Source organism: Centroberyx affinis, unplaced genomic scaffold (genome assembly GCF_046629955.1).
Source record: "Centroberyx affinis isolate AG114_WGS23_722 - 3 ecotype Tasmania unplaced genomic scaffold, CSIRO-AGI_Caff_v1 ptg003220l_1, whole genome shotgun sequence".
In the NCBI taxonomy this organism is placed as follows: domain Eukaryota; kingdom Metazoa; phylum Chordata; class Actinopteri; order Beryciformes; family Berycidae; genus Centroberyx; species Centroberyx affinis.
The window spans coordinates 292,644-302,500 of record NW_027281255.1 but is presented as its reverse complement, the minus strand read 5'-3'; the positions used below and the strand labels follow the sequence as shown (position 1 = coordinate 302,500).

Below are 9,857 nucleotides of genomic sequence, written 5' to 3'. Positions count from 1 at the left end.
AAGTGTTGCTCACCGTCCCAATACTTCAACTATTGATCGGCTTCTCTTAGCGGGTGTGGATTGCCCTGCTGTTGGCCGCTGCTCTCATATCCGCTCTCACACACACACACACACACACACACACACACAATCAGTGTGACAAACAGAAATAAATTTGACTTGACTCAATGCCTGTGACACAGAGAGAGAGAGAGAAGTGAACTTTGTGTACTTCCAGATGAACTTCATCATAGCTGGTCCTGTGTGCCAGAGGAATGAATCAGTGTTGCAGGCGGTGTAGGGAGATGAATCTTAATAATCAAGATTTGAGTATGTATTTATAATAAGTAAAGGCACAAATTACAAAATAGAACACCCCAAAATGTTTTTTTCCCACCGGAGGTTTTGACCAGTTCGGGATTCGGCTCCTAAAATACTTTCCCCCGCCGACATCTCGGCTCCATCTGCGAGGCAGACACGAGTGACATACTCAGCGTAGCAAATCGATTATCTTGGTAGAGGACAGCAAGACAGTTTTCAGGCAGAGAAACAGGACGACACCAAGTTGCTCAAGTCCCAGTTTTTTTTTTCTTTCTCTTGAAATTCACAGATCAGACCAGACTAGGACTGGAGTAAGGCCCCCTCTTTCCTCTGGAACAGTCTCACCGCCTTTTTCTCAGGGAATCAGACGCTTTCTCAGTATTTTAGTTTAGACTCAAGACCCATTTATTCAAACTACCTTAACTCCCACATTACCAGCTATTTCTTTTTGCTTTGTTTACATCCCTGCAGTCTGTCATTCACACATTACTTTTCCTGTGTCCCTATTTCTTGGACTTAGTGATGTATTTGTGCTGTTTCTTGTCAGTTTGCTTGCATTTTGTTCCAATTTCTACGTAGTCTGGATGCAATCTAGCCGCAATGTGCAAACACGCAATCTAAAGAAATGGAGAGGGAGAACTGGAAAAAAAGAATGTTGATTTAAATAAATACAGTCACAGGAAGTGCATAGCAGCCATTTTGAGGCCAAGCGCGGACCAAAGCGATGTGATATCTGATGTAAAATCTCATCTTTACATTCAGCTCTCAAAAATAACAGCAAAACCTAAAAGGCACACGGTAGATTTCTCAGAACAATTCTCCAGTTTGCAAAGCTGCAGCTTCCGTTAACGGTTTATGTTTGTTCAGCAGTTTGAGAAAACGACACATGAACGCAACGCTGTTTAGCAGCCGACTTAGAAGTCCCAAAGGATGGACTTTCCCACCAGTACCTGAACGCAGCAGAGTAGTTATGGCTAAAAACGATAATCGTAGGGATTCAATTCCGACTCCTTATAATGGAATTGATGGAATCGATTCTAAATCTATTCCGATTCCAAATGAAAATCAACACAAAAATGTATGTTTTACGCCGGTTGGCATTCAACCAGTGAGCCTTGAGTTTCTCCCTCCCCCCCCTCCCCACTTGTTGTGAAATGGATCAGACCAAGGCAATCGAACACAGATTAGTATAGATAGGCCTACTTCAGAATGAATCAATTCCAAGTCAACTCTCCATCCCTAGATAATCGTCTCATGGCGGAAATCCCAGATCCGCATCACCACCAAAATCAAATTAACTGATCCTTGGGTCAAGAGTGATCTGTCCACCAAATTTCAGCCAAATCCGTTTGTTACTTTTTGAGATATCTTGCTAAACAAAAACGTATCCCCCCCTTCTCACTTAGTTGGTGGCGGTAATAAAACAGCGTTAACGTACCAGTGAAAATGTGGGAACCCAGCTGATGTAAAGTTAGTGTGCGGTAACAACTGGTTTCTAATGAGATAATGCTGTTTGCCTCCTCCTGGGACTTGTGAAAGGCCTCCAGCACAGAACCGTGGCAAATCAACATCCAACTTTGACAGCTCCAGTATTGAGAGAGAGAGAGAGAGAGAGACAGAGAGAGAGAGGGATGACGTGTGTAGAAAGTGAAAACACAAGCCTGGTTTCAGTAGGTGTGTGTGTCTGTTTAAGCTTTTGTTTCTTTACACAATATCAGTGGAAGTAAAAAAAAAAAGAGTAGTTGAAGTGTATGAATATAGATGTTGGCAGATGAGAGAGAGAGGGCATCCAGTGTGTGTTCCCCCTCTCATCCTCTATATCCGTCTCTATTCATGCACTTCAACTATTCATCTTTACTTCCACTGACAACTCTCTCTCTCTCGCTCAGCCTGTAGTGAGGCAAACTTTTCTTCTCCTCCGGTGTCTCTGGTGTATAGAGTCTGTACTTTCACCACAACCCCGAAGTTCACCTCCTCGTCTTTCATCCTTCTTCCCTGACCCACAACGACACTCACTTTCTCTCTCTCTCTCTCTCTCTCTTACACACACAGTCTCCAGGGTCAGCATTCATATATAAGACAATGGCAGGACTCTTTCAGCTTGTAGTGAGTGAAACCTTTTCTCTCCCTTAGTGTCTGTACTGTATACAGAGTCCATACTTTCACACAACCCTGTTTCCTTAATGCACACTGACACTTTCTCTCACTCTCACAGCACTGTTTCTCACTCACACACACTCACACACACACACTCCAGGGATTGTATTTATATTTAAAGCATTGACAGTTCTCTTTCGATCTGCGGTCAGCAAACATTTTTCTCTAAACTGCAAAGTGCAGATTAGAGTTTTAGTGAAACAGACATTTCTCAGAGGCAGAAATAATCTCACTGGTTAAGGTAAACCTCGGTGGGCGGAGCCAAAGAACCACAGTTTTTCTAGCCAAATAACACTGAAGCTCAATGAAAAAGACAAGGTAAGAGAGGAGGAAGCTAATATGAAGCCTAGCACTCTGCGACTAACTGAAAAAATACAATCTATCCATACTAAGTTATCTAGGTTAGCTAGTTAGCCTAGCTGACCTTCCAAGTTCAAACTAGCCATACTAGCCTATAGCTGTCTAGGTAAGCTAGTTAGCTAGCTGCTGAGCTTCCAACGCCATGCATGCCATGGTCATGAATGAATGAAATAAAGAAGTCATTGTCATTTCTATTTTTTCTGTTTGACAAGAGGTTCTCCTTTGGGGAGCGTATCTATGTTCCCAAGGTCCTATGTTGCCCAGTTCAATATTCTGTTAACACACATTAACCCTCCTATTGTGTTCGGGTCAAATTTGGCCCGTTTCAAGTTAAAATATTTCATAAATATTATCAATTTTTTTTATTGGAACAATGCTTCAAAACAGCTATATAAACACAACAAAACCAATGGTTATCATTTTATTTGATTTTGAAGGTCTCTAACCCTAACTAACCCTAGAACTGGGGAACATAGTACCCTGGGAACATAGGACACTTTGTCATGTTCCCATTATGTGCAATATAAATCTGGGGAACATAGGACCCTGGGAACATAGGAATGACTCCCTCCTTTGCCATTCAAGTTGCTGGTTAGCCAACTCGCCCTCTGAAAAACCAACATATTTCTGCTTCTAGAGCAGCTCTCCCTCCAAGAAATGTCTCGATGACTAAACTGCTGCTGCCTTATCGTCTAAAGCCAGTATACTGTATTCAGACCGCCTCTCTCTCTCTCTCTCCCCCTCTCCCAGGTTACCGGGGCCCTCCAGAGTACCTGCTGCAGGCAGCGGGGCCTCCAGGAGCCCGGGCTCGTCCAACCTCAACCGCCGCAGCCAGAGCTTCAACAGCATCGACAAGAGCAAGCCTCTCCAGTATGCCAGCGGCAACGACAGAGGTGAGGCTGTGTCCTGTACAGGAGGGCACTGTTTGTTTTGTTTTTCACTGCTGCTCCATCACACTGTTTGGTTTTTAACAAACGAGGGTGGGGTATAGTGTATACAGTGGTTCTCAGCGTGGGGTCCGGGGACCACCAGGGGTCCTTGAGGGAGTTCCAGGGGGTCCCCAGCAAATTGATGAATTGTTAAACTTCAGCATTATTTCATTTACAAGAAGTTAACACAACTAGAGAATGTAGAAGAATGACTGTTTTGATCATAGTTTCACTGTTATCTCTCTACCTACAATACAGATAGTCATGGAATTCTGGACAAAATCATATCTAACAGTAAAAATATTCTCAGATTTGGGTCCGAGAGATAAAATCTCAACAAATGGGGGTCCATGGCCCTAATGTGAACTAAATTAGGGGTCCTTGATATGAAAAAGGTTGAGAATCACTGGTGTATACAGTGGTGGACATTGCAGAAGCCCCTAGCACAGTTCACTCAGCCCTTCAGAATAAAAGTCTCTCGGCAATATACCCAAACCTGTGAGAGAAAAGGAGTGCACTTGATACTTCTGAGTTCTGAATGACAGTTAAGTTAATATTTTACTCGTTTCTTAACCCACAAAGTATTATGTGCACTCCTTCTCAATCACAGGTTCATGCATTTATCCTACATATAACTCTTTCTTGTATGGTACATAATATTAGTATTTTGTAAAACAACATTCTAGCGCTTCTCATCCAACTACTTACCAGACCAGCTTCTGATGGCTCAAAGACAGTGTAATTAGATTTTTCCAAACCATTTCTCTTAGAGATTTAGCCGTCAAGTACAGCAGTGATTCAGTAAGCATGCAGTAAAAATTGGTACTTCTGCAAAGGCCACATATACAGTTATTGCATGCTAATTTTGATGTTAATATACCGGCTTCTGAAAGCTTTTAAATAGTGTTCTGAAAGTGGTATTCCTGCCTGCAGTATCTCTCCAGATTTAATTACTGAAACTGAATTTATTGCACCAAACAAAGACCTGCTCTAAAACAGGCCAACCAGTTGAATCCAGATTGAAGCTGTGGTCTCTTACTGATTTTACCTTTTAAATCTACTTTAATCAATGTTTACTCCAGTTTTGTTTTGTTTTGTCATTTGCACAATCATAAAACATATAAATGAAGAAGAAAAAATAGTAATAAAATACAATGCAGATGTAGGGAAAGAGGCAAGGTTAAAGAAGGATTTGGATTTTATATTCTTGGGACAATTAAAACATTTATTGTGCTAAATCTGGTACCAGTCTGATATTAAGAAGGTATTCGAATATAAAGTGGCTCCTATGAAGTGTACAGCATGATGTGAGCTGTTCAGTTTCCACCTCTGTCGCATTCTCCTTCCCCTCCACTTGGTGGCAGCACTGATCCAGAGAGATGAGCAGCAGGAGAGCTCAGTCACTCACTCCACCAATGCTAACCAGTTTGCTGAATCATTCCCAGCTATTTATTCCAAGTGAGTTATAATGGATGCCATTAAGTGGAGGCGGCAGAAAATGTTCACAGCATGGCAAGAGCCATTTCAGAGGTGGTGGCGGTGTGCAAATTCAGGCAGCCGGTCTGTGGAGCGCGGTGGAGCTAATGAGACTGGCAGTGTTTTAACAGACAGGCCTCACAGTTAATCTGTATGGTGTTTCTTAAACTCAAAACTCAACTCGGTGATTATTTTAGCAGCTTGTTTCTCTTCTGGAGAGCTTGAGGAGACTAAATACATGAGCTCACACTAGTTTAATTACTGAAAACCTTTCCTATTGGCTCTCTTGCTGTATTTATAATGACTAAAGCCTTTCCTATTGGCTCAATAGCTACATACTGTATATATTAATAACTAAAACCTTTCCTATTGACTCACTCACTGTATTTATGACTAAAGCCTTTCCTATTGGCTCAATAGCTACATACTGTATATATTAATAACTAAAACCTTTCCTATTGGCTCACTCACTGTATTCATGACTGAAACCTTTCCTATTGGCTCACTAGCTATATTTATAATAACTAAAACCTTTCCTATTGGCTCGCTCACAGTATTTTAATGACTTAAAACCATTCCTATTGGCACATTCTGAATATTTATAATGACTAAAACCGTTCCTATTGGCTCAATCACAGCATTTATAATCATAAAATCCTTTCCAATTGGTCCAGACACTCTAACTTTAATAACTAAAACGTTTCCTATTGGCTCACTCACTGTATGTATAATGACTAAAGCCTTTCCTATTGGCTCACTAGCTATATTTATAATAACTAAAACCTTTCCTATTGGCTCATTAGCTATTTTTATAATAACTAAAACCTTTCCTATTGGCTCACTCTCTGTATTTATAATGACTGCAACCATTCCTATTGGCTCTCTCACAGTATTTTAATGACTTAAAGATTTCCTATTGGCGCATTCTGAATATTTATAATGACTAAAACCTTTCCTATTGGCTCATTCACAGCACTTATAATCACAAAAACCTTTCCTATTGGCTCACTAGCTATATTTATAATGACTAAAACCTTTCCTATTGGCTCATTCACAGCACTTATAATCACAAAAACCTTTCCTACTGGCTCACTCACTCTAATTTTAATAACTAAAACCTTTCCTGTTGGCTCACACACAATATTTTTAATAATTAAAACCTTTGCTGTTGGCTCACTCACAGTATTTATAATGACTAAAACCTTTCCATTTGGCTCATAGTATTTGTGATCATGAGAAATCTTTTCCTTAGCATCCAGATCTTGCTTTTAAACACAGTACAGTTGATGAGACAAAAACATGGCAGAATTTAGTCTATGAAGCTGAGAGAGAGGAGGAGGAGGAGGAGGAGGAGGAGGAGGAGGAGGAGGAGGAGGAGGTGATGGAGAGATGCAGTGAGTGACAGAGAAAGGTGGATCAGACACACAGAGCAGTGAAAGCCCTCCAGCAAACTCTCTCTCTCTCTTTCTCAATCTCTCTCTCTCTCTCTCTCTCTCTCTCTCTCTCTCTCTCGGTCTCTTTCTCCGTCTTTCTCAATCTCTGTCTCTCTTGCTTTCAGTCTTAAAGTTCACTCGCGCTCTCACCCTTCCGATTCCTTGTCTCAGGCTTCAAACTGCGCACAATTGACAGCGAGGCAAGGAGGGAAGGCGTGGAGAGAGAGAGATAATGGGTGGATGAGAGCGAGGGAGAGGGGGGTTGGGTGGGTGGAGAGAGAGAGAGTGTGATAAAGTGTATTTTTGGAAAGAGGAAATGGTTGAGAAACTGACAAATCGCCTCCTTATGAGAGTCTTGTGATTTAATCTCAATATATGAAGGCGTACATTTTATTCGCAGGCCTTTTTTTATATAATTTTACCCCTCTATCTTTAAATCTATTGTTCCGAAATGCTATAAATCCATTTTGGAAATAGGTTCATCATTCAATATCTCCAAAATACAAAGGATAAAGTCTGTAAAAGGACTTAATTTATCCACCATCCTTCAAACGGCAGATATCTCATTTTGGAATAAAACTCTTCATATGTTTTCCATACCTGTTTTTTTTTCCTCTTCCGGATCATTCAGACTCAGCAAGACAGAGATGAGGCGGCAGGCGCGGCGTTACAGCCTCACTGCAGGGGAGAGGAAACAACGCTTTGGTCTAAAGTTAAAAAAGAAAAGAAAAGAAAAATCAATTGTGTGGAAAATGTCAGCGATGCAGCCAGAACCTTCTGGGCAAAAAGCAGGTGGCAGAGTGAAGTACAGACAGAGGGAAAGGCAAAGAGAACGCCAGTAACCATTTTATACATCTTCTTTTTCTTTCGTTTTCTCTCTTACGGCTATTTTTTTTATCTCTTTTTTTATTGGATTCCCCTTGTCATTTTACACATGCTCTTGTCGTTCAGTCATTTTTCACTCGGTTGTGTTTCATTCGTCGTTTAGATGCTGTTATCATCTTCATTTTTCTGTGAATCCTTTGCCTTTTCCTCCGTCTCTACAACAAACTATCTGACCTGCACTAATGTGTCATTTCTTGCTCTCTTCTGTCTTTTTCATTATATATTATCACTTTTATTATCATTTCACTTCTTGGTTGTATGCTTGTGTAAATGCACTTAACTGAAGTAAACTAAACTAATCTAGTGCAGTCCGTATTGACTAACTGATGCTTACTAAACAGAACATTAATCTGCCAGGAAAGAGGCTGCATAACACTGACAAAAAATCATATTATGTGATTTATTTATTACTGAAAATTGTGTTACAGTACAATATCTACATATATTTATAGCATGGGTATCCCCAGTAGGAGCTGAACTGAACCCTAAAACGGCTTTTTCTTCTTAAACACAAAGCAACACTCTGAGGTCAAAGGGCGCGAGGAGCATGACATTTACATCGCTATACAACTATCTTACTAGCGTTAGTTAGCGAACCTGAAGTAACAGAAGGGATAACTTTGTTGAAAATAAAAAGAGAAAATTAGCGATGAGGAAGAGGGTGAGGAGGTTCCATTCTGAAGCGGAGGAAGCAGCTAAAATTGACTCTACACACTCCTGACTTCCCTCCAGCCAGGTGCTAATTCTCTCTCAGTCTGACAGTGATGTAATGCAAAGCTGAAGTTGAGACATGTTCAACTTGGAGCCTCACCAGAATGTGAGCCACAGAGTTTGGAGGAGAATCGCACCAAACCAAACCTCTGAAAATAACTGAGAAAAAAAAAAGGCGTAGGTGTGTTCATAAAGCTCTGATCTCGGCCTAATCCAGGTGTGTGTGTGTGAGCGTGTGTGTGTGTGTGCATGAGGTTGTGTGTGCATGTGTGTGTATGTGTCTGTGTGTGTAGGTGTCATCTCATACATGTATACTCAATGCATAAATCCAAACATTCACACTTCTGAGATTCTGTGTCATCTTGAATGTAGCTGCATGCTGCAAACAGCGTGTGTGTGCTTTTGTGTGTGTGTATGTGTGTGTGTGTGTGTGTGTGTGTTAACAGAGGGTCCGCCACCGCCCAGAAGAAGTGACATTTCATTTCTCAGCCGCTGAGGCAAAAAAGAGAGAAGAGTCTGTTGCCACGGCAACGGCAAGTCACTGCGCGGCGGCGAAGAGTGTGGTGGCGCTGCGAAACAGCCTGGGGAGGGGAGGGGCAGGTGGGGGGGAGTTTGGGGGGGGGGGGGGCGTTATCTCTAAAGACGAGGTTAATTCACTGGACACACACACACTCACACACACACACACACACACACACACACACACACTGAAACCCCCGAAAACGCTTGTAACCTCTCATTCACATTCATAAACAGCCTCGGGGGCCACTGCACTATCTCTAAAGATGAGGGTTAATTCATAGGACACACACACACACACACACACACACACATACACACACACACACACACGTACACACTCTCTCATCCACATTGATATTGGTGTCAGAAGTTTGCCCAGACACACAGACAGAGGAATATTAAACTAGCGTGTCATGTTTAAACATAAACTGATTTGCGAGGACAAAACCTGTGACTTCATCCAGTGTTAGAGTTGTTGACTGTGTTTGAACCTCAGTTACCTCAGCTGGTCTGGGATCAGATCTTACCAGAAACCCTCTCCACTCTGTCTCCATCTCAGCTCTCTGGTCATCTATCTTAATGAAGAAACGCATTACAGGGAGTGGACTGACTTCTCTCCCTTTTAAATAAACAGAAATATGTATCGTTCTTACAATGAGTTATGAGTATACAGGTGTAAGCAGGTTCTACTTGTGTATAAACACACTCTCACTCACCTCACACACACATGCATGCACACACACACACACACACACACACACACACAGATACACATACTGTACACAGACACATTTTACTGCTAAAGTAACTTTGCACATACTACCCAAGGAATTTGACTTGGTGGGTTGCACATTAAGCATAACACAACACAAAATTAGAAAGGTAGTATATACAATTTTATGAAAAATATGATAACATTTCGAATAAAGACTGGGTCTCAAATAATGTCTGGATCTCTAGCCAAGGAGTGTTGTTTGTATAAAGGCCGGTCTGCAATAGAATCTCAAAATATGGCAGAATTACGAGAAAGGAATCTAAATTCATACAATATTTTTTAGTCTAAAATGTCATTAAAATGACTTAA

General features: G+C 41.3%; 1 pseudogene; it reads left to right on the top strand.

Moving 5' to 3' along the window:
- The window catches only part of LOC139660120 (neuron navigator 3-like), a 73,563-nt pseudogene that overhangs the window by 58,737 nt on the left and 4,969 nt on the right, over positions 1–9,857 (top strand).